General features: G+C 41.7%; 1 long non-coding RNA gene across 2 annotated transcripts; it reads left to right on the top strand.

Moving 5' to 3' along the window:
- The first annotated feature begins 382 nt into the window (after nucleotides 1–382).
- Nucleotides 383–6,890, top strand: LOC114304543 (uncharacterized). 2 transcript variants are annotated; one of them, XR_014331644.1, is made up of 6 exons: nucleotides 383–618; nucleotides 971–1,040; nucleotides 1,203–1,274; nucleotides 1,357–1,425; nucleotides 1,937–1,984; nucleotides 6,516–6,890. It is a non-coding gene; the product is annotated as an uncharacterized LOC114304543 (long non-coding RNA). The 2 variants fall into 2 exon arrangements; XR_014331645.1 differs by lacking the exon at nucleotides 971–1,040 and having other exon boundaries at nucleotides 384–618.
- Nucleotides 6,891–18,114: the final 11,224 nt, after the last annotated feature.

Below are 18,114 nucleotides of genomic sequence, written 5' to 3'. Positions count from 1 at the left end.
GTATCATTTTTAGAGACAAAAATAAAATTTCGTCACCAATCTAAATCATAATAAAAAAAATAGGTGACGAAATTATATTTCGTCATTATTTATATTTTTTTTGTCATCAAATATTTTCCCGCTAATATTTTCGGAGGGCGCCAAAATTAATAGACTTTTGGTGATGAAAAAATTTGTCACAAATTATAAAATTATTAATGACAAATATATTTTTGTCACCAATAATTTGGTGATATTTTAATATCATTTAGTGACAAAACTATTTTTGTGGCCAATATTTTTATTTTTGGTGAAGAAATAATTTTGTCACCAAAATATAATTTGGTCACTAAATATTTTAGGGGGAAATAAAAATGTTTTGTTACAATCGGTTCCTCTTCTCAATCACACACAATCATTTCTCGGTTCAAACCTATTTCTCACACACACACACACACACACACACACACACAGACGTTATACTACACAGGGCCCTCACAGCCGCTGCTCACATTGGATCAACACACCGCCGCTCTACCATTTCCGATAGCCCTCACCGCCGACAGCCCTCACCACCGCCGCCGTCGTTAGCCCCTCCTTTCCTCACCGCCGCTGCTGTGCAGATCGAAGAACACCGTTGTTAGTCTCTCTCTCTCTCTTTCTCTCTCTCTCTCTCTCTCTCTCTCTCTCTCTCTCTCTTTCTCTCTCTCTCTCTCTCTCAATGCTTAAAGGCTGTGGGTGATTTTGCTTGTTCATTACTTTTTAATTTACTCAAAATGGAAATTTTATGAGTGTTTTGATCAATTCGATGTAAAAAGAAAATGAAATTTTGCTTTATTTTATGTGTTAGTTTTGATTTGATCCCTTCTGGCATTAGGGTTTAGTTGGAATGTCATTAATTTTTTTGCAAATTTATTTACTTTAGAGGTTATCTCTACTGATATCTGAGGCTGTGGGTGATTTTGGTTGTTAATTACAATTTAATTTATAGGAAATTGGGGTTATGATTATGGGTGCTTCGATGGATTTGACGGAAAGACTTGTGTTTCAAGCCTCAAACTGTTTGTTAATCACTTGTGTTTCCCTTTTGTTTGATATATGGTCATTGAAAATTAAAGACTCTCTTGCTCTAGTACACAAACAGTTTGAGGTCGTCATGCTTGGATACAATTGCCATATGCACCCGTGAACCCACATCCTAATTCCTCATTTTTGCTCGGCAGGTGTCTTAATGATAATCAGTTAACTGGGAAAATCCCAAGGGAGCTCACTGGTATTTCCAGCTTGAAAGTTGTGTAAGTGAAAAACCTTAGTGTTTGAATTATTAGTACTAGATTCATTGTGACTTAGTGTCAAGACATTTGAATGATTTTGCAGAGATGTCTCAAACAACTTGTGTGGAACAATTCCTACTACAGGTCCATTTGAGCACATCCCATTAAACAAGTAAGGTTTCCTTGATTCATATAGTTCTGCAATTTATTTTTTCTTGAAGTTCGTTGAACTCTCTCCAACAGGGAGGGAAAAAAAGAAGGAAGAACTTTAACTCAAACTCAAACAAAAATAGGTGATTGCAATGTTTACCATGTAAGTCTACTATATTGGCTCTTTCCAGAGAATCTAGGAGATAAACCTCATGGGAACATTTTCTATGTTATTCAAGCCTCATTACCTATCCAAAAAAACAAAGGAAGAAGAAAGCTTTTCTAGATGAAAGTGAATTGTTAAGTTATATAGTGTGCCTTGTAGTGATAGAAAGTGTCATCTATGGCACATAGCTTCCTTGTTTTGCAGCCAAGTGAGCATAATACATATGCAGATATTGAAGCTGTGTATAAGTGTCATGTATCCTGTGAAGCGTAGATCATCTGTTTATCTATACTATTATTTTGATTGAAAGATTATGCATTTTTTTTTTGGGGTCTAATTAAATGGTGTTTGTGTTGACTGTGTGCAGAACATTGACAAAATCCCATATGTTAATTGTCCTGTGCTGATTATTCATGTAAGTATGCAATTTTCAACATTTTACCTTTTAGAATTACTTATGGTAATTGAAGAACCATTCTAATACAGTTTTTAGACAATTAAGCCATTGTATAAGCTAGCATGAAACTCTTACCTTCTTTATCTGCCTTGCTTCTTTGTTTCTGTGTTTTTGTGGGTACATGTATATGATCATAACCACGGACTTGGATGACTAAGATCTTATGACTTGATGGCTATAGTTGAGAGTTTTCCATGGTATTTGTCACATCCTCTCTAAGATACTTAACTGGTTTTAGAGAGAGATCCTCAGAAGAAGACAAATCCAAACTATAACCAAGACACATGATGTCCAAATTAGTTCTTAGTATTGTGACTCTTATTTAATTGCTGGTTTCTGAACTTCGGCTTAGGTTAGGACACTTTTAAACTTCACTATTTCATCATAAAATGTTTGCACATTATAAATAGAACCTTGATTGTACTGTTATCTATTATCAGTTTCCATACTTGCTTTCACACTAGTAAATATTTTCTAGTTGTACTGGATGTGGCATTGATAGTAAATATTAGTGATTTAATCTTAACCAACTTTTTGATTATTTTTCATCAAAAATTCTTACCAGCGTTATCAATTGGACTAAAATTGACACAAAATTTTTAAAAAAAAAATTAAGAATCAAAATTGAGCTAATTAAAAATTTAAGGACCAAAACGACACAAGAAATAAAATGCAGGAACTACCAATATAATTTGTCCTTTGGTAAACTATAAGAAATGTGATAAATGCATTTTTGTTTCATCCCAATAGTGCTTAAAGCTTCACCCCAACTAATCTTCGGATATATGTAATTTCCCATTTCACATATACCAAGTAATTATCGAGCCAAAACTCTGAAAGTAACTTCGAAGGTGGAGTGAGGAATGAAATTTTAAACTATTGGTCTACCCTAAATGTTGGAATACACGACATCTCTCATAAGAGTTAGAAAGTCTATGAGAACTAGTAAATTAGTTTATAATCAGTGAACTGAACGTAATCAACTTATAATCTTCTTCTAGTGCATGAGCATGACACTAATTAAAGAACTTTTGGGAAACTATAATAAATAGTGTAATACATCATTCACATTTTGTCCTTTAATGAGGTGGAAGATAGAGAGAATAGAGAGAGGAGTGTAATCCCCCTTCACATGGTCCATTCCATATCATTAGAAATGGATTGGAGGTACTCAATTAGAACTGCCAAATATTTTTCATCAAATATATAATAATCAACTTTATAAAATCTTGTGCACTAGTGCATGCATGCATGGGTATGGCACTAATTAAAGTGAACTTTTGGGAAAACTAAAAAGAGATAATAATATAATATAATGGCAATAGTTTTGAAGGTGATTGAAGCATATATAATAAAACAAAACTTAAGGGCCACCACCACCACTACCAAAAATAAAAAAGAACCAAACAGGTTTGTAGTGTTGGAGATATTAGTAATACTCACTAATGGTTTAAATGCTTAGATTTGTTGTTAATATGATATGTGAGCAGGTAATAGATTTTACATATAAATTTCGCTATCTACTCAATAATAATATCTTCTTTATGAAACGTGTTGAGCATATAAATAATAAAATTGCCGTTCAAACTTTAGACAAATTAGTCATTAATTGATATAACCCAGAAGTTTATCTGTCAATTTCTAATTGGTTTTGCGTCTATGGTATGTTGTCTACAAAACTCTAAACTCTCTTTTCACATAAAAACAACTACTTTTGCTTTTAAAAAACAAGAATCTGGGGTTGGTCGGTCAGGCCGGAGTTCCATTCTATTGTGTTTTCTTGTATGTATTTGAGGGACTAGACCATATGTTATTTGGACTTGTGTGATTCTTATTGTAGACTTTTTTTTATATTTAGTTAAAGTTATTTGCTGTTTTTTTTTTTTTTTTTTTTGGTATGATGCTTCAGGTTGAATCCTCCAAATATTATTACAATAAGTAGGTTTACAATTCATTGATTTAAAAGTTCATATATAAGGTATATATGTTGAATTTACCCTCCTCTATTTTTATATTGTGTTTTCAAGTTTCAGTATAATTTGAAAATCAAACCAAACTTGAAATTTGAAAATCAAATTTGAATACCAGAGGTAAGTAGTGTTTTGTTCTTTCTAACACTTAAACTTGAAAATATGCCATTGGGCTCTAAAATCGTGAAACAGCTATGAGAAGGCCCGGGAACACCTCGGGAGGGACCGATGTAAGTTGTGTAAACTTACGGAACTAGCATGAGACTCTTTGTTTGAAAACTATTTAGAAAAATGTATTTTTCCAACACTTAGGCTTGAAAATAGGCCATCGGGAGCCAAAATCATGTAACAACCACGAGCTGGCCCGGGAAACACCTCAAACACCTCGGGAGAGACTAAAGTAAGTTGTGAAAACTTACGGAACTAGCACGGGACTCCCGGTTCGAAAACTAAGTCCAAAAATGCACTTTTTCACACTAAAGCTTGAAAATAGGCCTTCGGGGGCCAAAATCGTGCAACAGCCACGAGACAGCCCCGGGAACACCTCAAACACCTTGGGATGGACCAATGTGAGTTGTGGAAACTTACGGAACTAGCACGGGACTCCCGGTTTGAAAACTAAGTCCAAAAATGTATTTTTCCACACTTAAGCTTGAAAATAGGCCTTCGGGGGCCAAAATCGTGCAACAGCCACGAGACGGCCTGGGAAACACCTCAAACACTTCGAGAGGGACCAATCTGAGTTGTGGAAACTAACGGAACTAGTACGGGACTCCCGATTTGAAAATTATGTCCAAAAATGCACTTTTTTACACTTAAGCTTGAAAATAGGCCTTCGGGGGCCAAAATCATGCAACAGCCATGAGACGACCCAGGAAACACCTCAAACACCTCGGGACGGACCAATGTGAGTTGTGGAACTTACGAAACTAGCACGGGACTCTCGGAAACAATAATCAATTTTAGCTCGAATGGTTTGTAGGGGAACCCTACCTTCTCTGATCCATTCGACACGTGCAATTTCTTTTCCATCGATACGCCCTGAGGCTTGGTTCGATCAAGCCGCTGAGTATTGGAAACAGGCTATAGCGCTTACTCCTGGTAATTATATTGAAGCACATAATTGGTTAAAGATCACTAGAAGGCCTTTTCCTATTCCTTCTATGTCGCAGGGTTGAAACCAAAAAATATTTTTTGCTTTCTTGTTGTTTCCTCACGTTCTCGATAAAACCTTTGAAAACTAAGTGCAAAATGTATTTTTCCACACTTAAGCTTGAAAATAGGCCTTCGGGGGCCAAAATCGTGCAACAGCCACGAGACGGCCTGGGGAACAACTCAAACACCTCGGGATGGACCAATGTGAGTTGTGGAAACTTACGGAACTAGCATGAGACTCCCTGTTCGAAAACTAAGTCCAAAAATGCACGTTTTTACATTTAAGCTTGAAAATAGGCCTTCGGGGGCCAAAATCGTGCAACAGCTACGAGACGGCCCAGGAAACACCTCAAACATCTCGGGATGGACTAATGTGAGTTGTGAAAACTTACGGAACTAGCACGAGACTCCCAGTTTGAAAACTAAGTCCAAAAATACATTTTTCCACACTTAAGCTTGAAAATAGGCCTTCGAGGGCGAAAATCGTGCAACAGTCACAAGACGGCCCGGGGAACACCTTAAACACCTCGGGAGGGACCAATGTGAGTTGTGGAAACTAACGAAACTAGCACGGGACTCCCGGTTTGAAAACTATGTCCAAAAATGCACTTTTTTACACTTAAGCTTGAAAATAGGCCTTCGGGGGCAAAATCGTGCAACAGCCACGAGATGGCCCGGGAAACACTTCAAACACCTCGGGATGGACCAATGTGAGTTGTGGAACTTACGGAACTAGCACGGGACTCTCGGTTTGAAAACTAAGTCCAAAAAAGTATTTTTCCACACTTAAGCTTGAAAGTAGGCCTTCGGGGGCCAAAATCGTGCAACAGCCATGAGACGGCCTGGGGAACAACTCAAACACCTCGGGATGGACCAATGTGAGTTGTGAAAACTTACGGAACTAGCATGAGACTCTCGATTCGAAAACTAAGTCCAAAAATGCACTTTTCCACACTTAAGCTTGAAAATAGGCCTTCAGGGCCCAAAATCGTGCAACAGCCACGAGACGGCCTAGGAAACACCTCAAACACCTCGGGACGGACCAATGTGAGTTGTGAAAACTTACGAAACTAGCATGAGACTCCCGGTTTGAAAACTAAGTCCAAAAATGCACTTTTCCACACTTAAGTTTGAAAATAAGCCTTCGGGGGCCAAAATCGTGCAACAGCCACGAGACGGCCCGGGAAACATCTCAAACACCTCAGGACGGACTAATGTGAGTTGTGGAAACTTACGGAACTAGCACGGGACTCCCGGTTTGAAAACTAAGTCCAAAAATGTATGTTAAATTCTATATGTTATGGATAAAATAATAATTGTCTAACTGACATTTTTTTTTTTTTTTGTGTTTCATTTTTTTGCAGATTCGAGATTTGATATGGACGTGTTTGGTAATTTGGAGGGCCGATGATAGTTCATTTTGTGTTTTTGTTCATATTACCTTACATGTATTTTGGTTGTGCTGTAAATTTTATATTTTTATTAATATTACGGGGCATGTTTGGTAATCTGCCCTTGATATTTTATTTTTGTTGATATTAGTAGACATGTTTTTTGTTGGATATTAGGAGATGTGTTTGGTAATCTGCATACGGTTGATATTATATTTTTGTGGATATTAGTAGTTTTTTGTGGATGTTAGGAGACATGTTTATAATCAGCATGCAGTTCATATTGTATTTTTGTGGATAGTGTTAAAATTCGATTGTGATGTTTATGAAAATGAACAGATTTTTCTACTGGTTTGTAATAGATATTTTATTGAACAGGTTATTGAAATGCGCAGGGAATTGTTACTGAAAAGAAAAAATTTCGAAAGAAAATAGTACACCTATTTTCAAAATTTTATTAGTGACGAAATAAAAAATGTCGCTATTAGTTTTCAAAAAACATGACGAATAATTTTGTCACATTTGCTGAGTATTTTGTCACTAAATTGAAATATTTGGTAACAAAATATTTTTTGTCATTGAATAATTTTCTTTTTTGCTCATTTTAGTGACGAATTTTTTTGTCACCTTAATCCATATCATTGGTGATGAAAACTTTCGTCACTAAAATATATTTGGTGACGAAATATTTCGTCGCAAAAAATAATTAAAATAAAATATTATTTAGTTTTGGTGACGAAATTGGTGTTTTAGTGGACGAAAAATTTAACATTTGGAGATGAAACATTTCGTCACCAAAAATGAAAAATAGGTGACGAAACTGTTTTTCGTCACCAGGTACTTTTTGTGACGACGTATAGGTGACGAACGTGGTGACAAATTTTTTTCGTCACAGATCACTTTAGTGACGAAATTTTGATGTTTGGAGACGAAATCAGTTTGTCACCAAAGGCCCTTTTTGTTGTAGTGAGCGGTAGTCTAAATCCAAGGATTGTGTTCCCATCATGGCAGAGCCCATGACCGGTCAGCCTTTTGGTAAGCTTTTCAGGCAAGCCTCCGACAAACTGTCTAGGAATAGCAGACTTCACAGTGACTTAAACGCACCAATGCAAATGCAAATGCAAAGAAATATATAAGTATAGATAAAATTGCATATCATGAATTTCAAGTCAAGTTCTTTAAAATCCCCAGCAGAGTCGCTAGAAATTGTAGCTCGACTTTTTTGCGCCCCCTTTCGGAAGTCAAAATAAGCCCTATAGTATCGGACTCCCGCGGTTCTGAATCTGATTCCACAAGTGCAATGTGAAATAGATAATCACCAAAGAGTCCAAATCTGGCAAATCTTTTGGAAATCGATTTTGAATCAAATTGCCAAAAGCGGACTATTTTGCCAGATACAAAGTCGCCACCTAAATATTTTATTTTTGAGAAATTTAGGAAACCCGTGACTCGTGCCAAAGGCCATGTGTCTGTTATCACCAAGATTGTCTCGGCTCGGAAACTTAGGTACGAGAGGGGAAGGTCATGAATGAATTTGAGCACCCCCACTCACCCGATCAAACATCGGCCTCTACTAATCATGATATGAATCTTATTTACATTATATGCTCTTGTTCCGGTTTATTAGGCTAGCATTACTATGTGATGCGAACAAACACAAGTATAGACTAACTTGCAAGAATTGGAATGTTTTGAGTCATGTTCGTTTTGAAAATTGCTTCGAAATATGTATCACTTGAAAAAGTGATCGCATATGAACAACACTCAAATTAGTCCAATTTAAGCAATAAGCCTTCATCCACAGGCATTCAAGCAATTTATCAGATAAGCAATTAGCCTCATGGTGAACATGCGAATCATGACAACATCAACAAACATGCAACATGCTAAAGCAATTAAAGGCTCACCTAGTACTCCAAGCCAACATAAACAAAAGAGTTAGAAAAATGCATGATTCCTAACTATGCAATATGACTAATGCAACACATGCGATATGCAATCTAAATAGGCTCGGCTACTAGCATAGCATGTGAATCAATTAAATAGCATGTGGTCTAAGCACATATTCAAAGAAGTATTTAAACCAACAATGCAGTTTGAATGATAAACGGAGCCCTAGTGCATGCAATACAAGTGGATGCAAACATGAAGTATGCTAAACAAAACATGATGTCCCTAAACTAACCATCATAAGCAATAAATAAAAGAGAGAAAGGCGTGAAGACATACACATTATTATAACATTATGCCCTCACGAAGGAGAGTCTGAATGAACGAACTAACTAGCTAACTAATTATAGCTAAGCTCAGCTAAGCTAATTATTACAAAACAAATGAATAAATAGCTAAACTACTTAACTAATTGCTACAACAAATGAATTAACTATTATAGTTAACTAATTAAACTAAATCAAACAACTAGTTAACTTACTAATTAATTACGACACTTTACAAAATTAACTAGCTACAACTAATTAATTACAACAAGAAGTATCTAAGCTAAATATTTAAACTTAAATATGCTCCGTATGCAAAGAATGTTCATGCACGTGCTCAGTTTCTACTCAAAAAGTCACTATTTTGCTTCCGGAGAGCTTCTGTTGCACAATAGAACACTAACACTGTTGCCTACTTCCAGAATGGCTCTGCTCTACCAAAGGAACACATTGTTTAATGTTGCATCAGTGGCCGGCTAGCCACTGGTGAAGGCTACCGACCACCAATGATAACCAACTGGCCATTAAAGGTGGCCTACCGGCCACCTGCCAGCCATGGAAAGTGGCCTACCGGCCACTGCTGCTCAGTTCAACTTGCTGCAACAAAGAACAAACAGAGCATGGATAGGGTATTGTAAACACCCCATTTTTGACCGACCTTAAGACTCAGACGTCACCGATTGAGCGCTTGGTGATGTTGCATGTTGTGCTCGTTCAGAAGTCTCAGAGTCGCGGCTGCGAGCCCCGCCTCCAGACTTCCGAACCCTCTTCTGTACCTTGTCTCGGTTTGCGAACCAGACTCGGTTTTCTCTGTTCTTTTCCTGAGGGGAGGGAGAGGTCCCGTAGACCATCTCTCAATGTCCGTAGGCTACATTTGGTGGCCGTAGGCCATTTTACTCATTTCGGAGTCCGGTTCCTAGTTTTCGGAGCCATCAGGCTGTGTGCCTCGGTTCGGGACCGCTTAACCATCTCCTATTGCTCTGATTTTTGGCATACATCTTATTTCATCCCTTTTGAGGGACACTGGGGGCTGAGAAACCCACTTCGTGGCCGAACGCCACTTTCGGTGTTTAACAGCCCATTTTCGGGATCCCGAACTGCGTGTTTTGGCTCCCGAACATTCGTTTTGCAACGGTTTTCGTTCATTTTTGGCAGGTACCTCTGTTTTATCACAGGGAAGGTCACTGAAGGGTGGGAGGCCAGCAATTGTTGCAGCAACCAGTTATCTCTCTTCCGGAGCCTCCCGGCGCCCGTTTTTCGCACTTCCGGGCTAATGTTGAATACCTTGGAGCTAGTGTTGCCAACTTTCAACCACATATCTGTGATCTACACACTTGAGAGGCCACTAAAAGTTGGTGGCCGGCCATTAAGGTCACCTGACCCTTTTGACCCCTTTCTTCCGGGCTAATGTTGAACCCCTTGGACTCTTTTTCTTGAACTTTGAACCACATATCTGTGATCTACACACATGAGAGGCCACTAAAAGTTGGTGACCGGCCAGTAATTCAACTTGACCCTTTTGACCCCCTCTTTCCGAGCCAATGTTGAACCCCTTGGACCCACTTTCTTGGAATTTTAACCATATGGTTGTGTTGTACACACATAGGAGTACCTCTCCAGTAGCTGGCCGACCAGAAAATCACATTGACCCTTTTGACCCCTAGCCGGCCGGCTAGGGGGTGTGGCCGGCCGGCCACCTCCAGCAAAAGTGAGAGGCCGGCCGTGTTCCTCGCACTGTGCACTTTACAGCTGTGGGGCAATGTCCCCCAGATATTTTCTGTGTCCGTGGGATATTTTGTGGGGGAGTTTTGCTCTCCTTCTCCCCCACCTTTACACCCCTTTTTGAACCCTTATAACCAGCTGGTGGCCTCCTTTGCAAGGGTTAGAAAAACTCTCCTTCAAGCTTCCATAGCCAACTCCATCTTCTTCCTTCTCAACCCTTGAAAAAACCCTAAGTCCCTAACCATTATTCCTTCTACACCACCAAGCTCTACCACCACCATCTCATTTCCAGCAACAAGGAAGGATTCTTGAAGGCTAAAGAAGCTGCAAATCCATCCAAGAAGCAACAAAAGTTTGAATCTTCAAGGGTAAGTAACACTTTTACCCTTTTGACCCTTTCTCTTGATCTATTTCTAAGCCTCACTTCTTTTTGGTTTCAAGCTCCGGCCCTAACTGAAAAGGGCCATCTTTTGAGCTCATCTTCACTTCTCATCAAGGGCTCAACCCTGTTTGAGCCCTCCATAATATACTTGCTTCATTGATCCTCTTGTATGTCATAGTTTTGCATGCTATTTTTGGCCCATGAGAAATCTGTTTTTGAGCATGTTATAAACTGATATAAGGCTTATTTTGAGCCCCTCTTCAACATTGGAGAAGGGCTCAACATTGTTTGGTGCTTCCATGTGTCACTTGTAGTTATATCCCCTATTTGGCCCCATTTTTGCATAAATTGATAGCCCTCTTTGCTTCTGTTTTTGGCCCTTGGTCCGAACTAAAAGTGGCCTTATTTTTTCCTATACTTCATGTTTCATTCACACTTTTTTTCTGTTTGGTGATTATTTTATATACTTCATGTTATAGCACCTTTTGAGCCTTGTCTTGCATCACATTTTTGGCATATTTGTATACTGATTTGAGGTCTGCCATATACTGTAAATGTTCATATTTTTGGTCCCTCTTCAGTGTTGTAGAAGGAAATTTTTCAGTTTGAGTTTTGCTTATACCACTTGCTTCATTACCCCTCTTTTGGCCCCTACCCTTGCATGCTATTTTTCCCCTACCTATACTTGCTGTTTGGCCATGTTTATAACTGTGAAAGTGCATATTTTGGGACTGTCTAGCTTCTGTCTTTGCATTGCATGTCCATATTGTGCATGTTTGGCATAGCTATAGGCCATTTCGGGTGCCTAATGTTGCATTTCGGGACATTTCTTTGCATTTCATGTCATTTCGCTTCATTTCGGGACTGTTTTCCCCCATATTTTAGTGCTGAAATTCCATAAGTATGCTTGCATATCATTTTTGCCATATTTCATCACATTTTAGCATCGCCTCGGTTTGCGTGCCCGTGTGCACGCATTTCGAGGCACTTCATTTTCTGCCATCGGCATCTCATGTGAGTGCGGCTGAGGCTCACTCATGTTGGTATAAGCCCATTTGTCATTTCCATGTCATTTCATCATATTTTGTCATTGCCTCGGTTTGCGTGCCCGTGTGCACGCATTTCGAGACACTCCATTTTTACCCGCCGGCATCCTATGTGAGTGTGGCTGAGGCTCACTCATGTTGGTATAAGCCCATATCATGTCTCCATGTCATTTGCATTGCGTATGCCATTGCCTCGGTTTGCGTGCCCGTGGGCACGCATTTCGAGGCACTTCATTTTTTATCCGACGGCATCCCATGTGAGTGTGGCTGAGGCTCACTCATGTTGGTATAAGCCCATTTGTCATTTCCTTGTCATTTCATCATATTTTGTCATCGCCTCGATTTGCGTGCCCGCGTGCACGTATTTTGAGACACATATCATCGCCTCGGTTTGCGTGCCCGCGTGCACGTATTTTGAGACACATATCATCGCCTCGGTTTGCGTGCCCGCGTGCACGCATTTCGAGACACATATCATTTTCTCAGTTTGCGTGCCCGTGTGCACGCACTTCGAGGCATATCATCTTTATTGCATTCGTGCATTTTCTCGGTTTGTGTGCCCGTGTACACGCATTTCGAGGCATCTCATTTTCATAGCATTGAGTATGTTAGGATTGTATCTTAGTTGCATTTCATGCATATCATGCATATTGCATCGTGTCCGGAATAGGAGTTAGTCCGGGCACAGGAAACGAGGTACATTTCGTACTCCGAGTGACGGAATGTGTCTCAATTCCCCCAGTCACCGACACTCCGGATTATCCATGATGGAGTTAAGTTTTAGCTGTAGTTTCATGTGCATTCATCCTATATTGAGTTGTGCATTTCGACTCCTCGGCCATCATGCCTCGGTATGCGTAATTGGTGGCACGAGGGTCGAGACATGCATATATCTGTGCAAATACATTGCTATGCCCCTTTCCTGCTCTCTGTTGCAGCAAAATCAGGAATCAGCAACCTTTTGGGGCTTGGCACGCATTTCAAGAACAGGTGTAAACAGAGGCTAATTGGGGCATTCCGGTGGATTTCCGCGCAAGACAATCCGGACATGCATTATCCATCAGAAGCAAGGCAGTCCCTGGCCTGCACGCCAGTTTTATTTCCTTTCTTAGTTAATTCTTTAATTAATTAGAATTTTGTAATATTTTTGGACTGTAATATTCTTTTATTTGGGGACTGTAATATTTGGACTGTATATTTATTCGGACCCTCCGAGTGAGGGCACAACTGTAATAAGTGTGGGTGAGTGTGATGTATGTCTTCCAACCCCACGTCTTTCTCCCTTTTATTTATCCGCTTACAATGGTTAGATTAGGGCATGTTTAAATTAGCATACAGTATGACAGCATGTTTGCATCATTCATCTGTATTGCATGCACCGGGCTTGGCGCATCATACTAACTGCATTGTATTTTCGATTTAAAAGTTGAATACATGTTTAGCTGTAGCATTCCATATGCCATGTTTATAATAGCCAAGCCTACTATAGTTGCATTTTGCATGTGTTGCATTAGGCATTTCTGTATAGTTAGGATCATGCATAATTTCTACTGAATTTCTATTTTGGCTTGGAGTACTCGGTGAGTTTTATGCTTTAGCATCCTTGCATGCGTGTGAGAGCTGCCATGAATAGCATGCTTACCATGAGGCTATGTGCTTATCTGATATAACTGCCTGAATGCCTGTGGATGAAGGTTGAGTTATCTGAATTGGGATAAATCATCAAATGTTTCAAGCCTACCTGCAGGTAGCAAACCATTTTCAAAAAACAAGCATGAAATGTTTCATTCCAATTTGGACGACCCGGTCTATATTTATATGTTGTGAGCATCGCATAGTAACCTAGGCTAATAACCGGAATAAGAACTCACAATGTTTTCCAAAAATTGATATCATGGTTAGTAGAGGCCGGTCTATGACCGGGCGAGCGGGGGTGCTCACGAAGTGACCTTCCCCAATCGTACCCAAGTTCCCGAGCCGAGGCAACTTTGGTGATGATGGACACGTGGCCTTTTGGCACCGAGTCAGGGTTTCCTAAATTTCCCAAAATAAAATATTTAGGTGGCGACTCTGTATCTGGCAAAGCAGTCCACGTTTGGCACTTCTTTCAAAAAAATCTGTTTTCTAAAAACGATTTGCCGGATTTGGACTCTTTGGTTCAGATTAGGAACCGTGACTACAAAGTCGAGTCCGAGCTGTAGCGAGGTCCCCCGCGGGCTTGTTACAGTTTCTGGCGACTCTGCTGGGGATTTAGAGAACTTGACTCGAACTCGTGATATCTGTTTTTGACTACACTTGTGTGTTTCTTTGCATTGCATTTGCATTGGTGCGCCTAGGACACCGTGTTTGCCATCTGCTATTCCTGAACGGTTTGCCGGAGGCTTGTCTTGTCAAGGCATGACCATAAGGCTGACCGGTTGTGGGCTCTGCCAGTATGGGAACACAAACCCCGATTTTACCGGGGCACCCTTTTTGACCATTCGACCTAGTGCATATTCGGATCCATAGTGACCATTCCAAATTAGGACAGGTTGCTTACCCGTTTATAGGTTGTTTGAAACCGCTGTGTGCGTAATGAAACCCTAGCTCCTGACACAATAGGACAGGGAAACCCTACCCCAACATAGGGGTGTTTTGGCTCTCACTTATCTGTTATGTGCTTTAGAGTGCGTCTCTACAGGAATGCATGTATCAGTATATGAGTTTGGGTATCAAGCCTGCGGGCATCAGTTCAGTATTGTCAGTATCAGGCCTGCGGGCATCAGATCAGTATATGAGTACAAGTATCAGGCCTGCGGGCATCAGTTTAGTACATGAGTTTCAACATCAGGCCTGCGGGCATCAGTTCAGTATTATGGGTATCAGGCCTGCGGGCATTGGCCAGTATTTGCGAACGAGTTATCTGCGGATATCAGATTCTGTTTCAGGGAACAGTGATACAGGGGTAATAATCAGTGTTTGAGGACAGTGTGTTTTCAGCTTATTGACTGTGTGTTGTTATGCCCGACTGCGTGTCATGCATTTTATTTTAAGCTGTTGTGCTGTCCGTTTATCTGTTTATTTATTTCCTTTTCGCTTTATTTATCTTTTGCTAGGTCAGTTTTAGCACGATTGCTTCCAACCCAACAGGCATTCCCCAAGCACCGTGGACACGAGGTCGTCGACTCCACCGATCTGAGGATCTAATCGACGGACAGCCAATGTTCCATTCTCTACCCCCTGTTACCAGAAGGAAGCCGAAAAAGCGCAGTGTGTCAGAACAGAGGTTGTCAAGGCAGTGGGTTACCCCGTCAGAGGACAACAGAGGTGAAGTCCGGATCAGTGCTATAAGAGTAGACATACCGGTTAGATAGATGGATCAACCGAATACATTAGGGATGGAGGCTTTGATGCGCCAGATGCAGGAGAGTATGAAGCAAATGCACGATGATGCCGCCCGTCAAGCGGAATTCTCCAAACAGCAGGCCACGGTCATGGCCCAGCAGGCTGAGCTGATTGCCAGACTGCAACAACAGAATACAGCGTCTCCTTCATAACAAATCCCTCCTCCGGCAGGAGCCCCAATACCTGAGCAGGCACCTGTTGTTCAGAATATTCCTCCGAATACCCAGAATACTGTACCAACTGTCCAAATTTTACAAGAGGACACGAGTCTTCCAACGGGGCCGGCTCCGCCCCCGCTTCCACCACAACTGTCCAAGGTCCATACATCCAATCACCCGGACTCTCCATTCGAGGTCGAGGTTGATCACACAGCTCTGAAATTGAGCAAACTGGAGAAGCTCTTTAAGAAGTCCCAAGGGGTCAAGGCTATGCCGAATATCGGAGATGGATATACCGAGGAGGCCATAACACTCCCCGATAGGTTCAAAATGCCACAAGTCGACCGTTTTGACGAGACTGGCGACCCCATGGTCCACATCCGATTGTTTGCGGATGTCTTGCGGCCAATGGGCCTTACACGACCACAGAAGCTCTCACTATTCGGCCGAACCCTATCGGGTGTGGCCTCCCATTGGTATGCAAGATTACAAGATGAAGTGAAGAAGAATTGGGACGAAATGGCTGAGGCCTTTGTCACGCAGTATTCATACAACACTCAGATCGAGGTCACAACCCGTGATCTTGAAACGACGAGGCAAGAGCCCAAGGAATCTTTCTCGGACTTTGTGATCCGATGGAGGGCAAAGGCGTCAACAATGACTTTAAGGCCCACGGACAAAGATCAAATCCGGATGATTGTGCGCAATCTCCACCCGAAACTGATGCTGAGAATGATTGTAGTCCCCTTTCCTACTTTCGCAGATTTACATGATATGGGGGTGCAAATCGAAGACGCAATGAAACAAGGTCTGTTTGACCATGATAGAGAACAACCGAGGAGGACGTTTAACCGTAACAACAATGCGGGCCCGAGCGGCGCTGCAAATACGAGAGCCTCGGAAGTTGGTATGGTCACCACCACTCCCCCTCCCCCTCCAAGGCCCATGACCGCCACACCCTTTTCCGGCGCGTCCGGAAGCAACACACAAGCCAACAGCCGATTCCAACCACGAGGCCAAAGAACCTTTACCCCACTATATATGCCTCTGACCAAAGTTCTGGGAATACTGATCAGAAAAAATCATTTAAAACCCCTAGAACCAAAGCCATTGCCGAATCCACTCCCCCCCTCATATGACCCGTCAAAGTACTGTGCGTACCACCAACAACACGGTCATGATACCGACCGTTGTTACAGATTGCGTCATGAGATCCAAGATCTTATTGACAAACAGGTAATCGCACCTCCAGATCAACCCAATGTCACAACCAACCCTCTCCCACCACATAACCAAGCTCCTCCTCCCAAAAGAATTAACTTTATCCAGACTGGGGTCGCATCTTACGATCCTAGCATCTATATTACGCCCACCCACCTATCCAAGCCGGAGGTGTTCCTCCCCGATTGCACTGATTTCTTGTGCATGGTGGACATCTCCAAAACCCGACCAGAACCGGTGGTGGTGACCGTCGAAGACGGAACATGGCAGATTTTGGGAGGAAATGAGATTGTTGAATCTGAAACTGGGCAGAATTTTGTTGGGGGAGCCTATGATCCAAGCAAGTACATCCTATCAACGAGCCGAATTGGGCTAAGTGTAGAATTTCCAGAGACAGGAGAACTATGCATGATCCGGGGGGATGGATCTGGGCTATGGGCAGATGAGCTGACAGCCGTAGAGGAGGACTTTGCTAAGTTGCAATTTCTCGACGACCAGGAACTGGGGGATGCGTCGATTAACTGGTATGATTATGAGGGATCAGAGGAAGCCACGGGATGGCTCGAAGATCAACCGGATGCAGTGGGGGAAGCCCAATCAAAACAGAGCCCGGCAGGGGCAGAAATATCAGTTGTGGCCGGAACGGCCGAAAATCAAGTTGTACCACCGGAGAGCGCCGGTGTTAAGAATTCCGCTCGGGACACGGGCATTATAGATATGGGAACTGTTGAACAAACAGCTGTACTGACGCAGCTGGAGCAAGAAAAGTTTGAGGCTATTGAGAGAGCCAGGAAGGCAAAGGGCCCTGAGAGAACTGTAAGTGCCGTGTGCACAAGGACAGACAATGCTGCGAGCATATGGACAGAGAGCACTGAGGGTGCGAGTGGACCGGAGCCAGACAGGTGTCTGTTGGCTGCCAGTGGAATGTGGTGGGAAGATGACGATTTGTGTCTTGCCCACACGGATGAAGACCGGGGGAATAACCAGCCGGATGATACTTGGTATCTTGATGAAGTGGATCATATGACAAGAAGTGGGCGGTACTTCAAACCCCCACACCTGGACCAACCCGAGGCATCCGGGAAGGATAGAGAAGTGGAGAGACAGAAGGAGAAGCAGATTGAAGATGAAGCTGTGCTGAAACAGTTAAAAAAGATACAAGCAGACATCTTCATCTGGGGACTGCTAATGGCATCACGAGTGCACAGAGAAGCTGTCCTATCTGCTATGGACAAGTCCAAACTCTCCATAGACACCACGCCTGAACAGCTGGTTGGGCTGGTTTTTCCGGGAGGAGGTTCCCCGGCATTAACCTTTTCGGACAAGGAGCTACCGCCTGAGGGCACAAACCATAACAAACCTCTCTATATTTCTGTGGAGTGTAGAGATAAGTGGATACCGGTGGTACTTGTTGATACCGGGTCTGCAATTAACGTCTGCCCA

The sequence above is a fragment of the Camellia sinensis genome, chromosome 6, assembly GCF_055761805.1.
Source record: "Camellia sinensis isolate YWXY chromosome 6, ASM5576180v1, whole genome shotgun sequence".
In the NCBI taxonomy this organism is placed as follows: domain Eukaryota; kingdom Viridiplantae; phylum Streptophyta; class Magnoliopsida; order Ericales; family Theaceae; genus Camellia; species Camellia sinensis.
The sequence above is the reverse complement of the archived record's forward strand: the minus strand, read 5'-3'. Positions and strand labels throughout refer to the sequence as shown.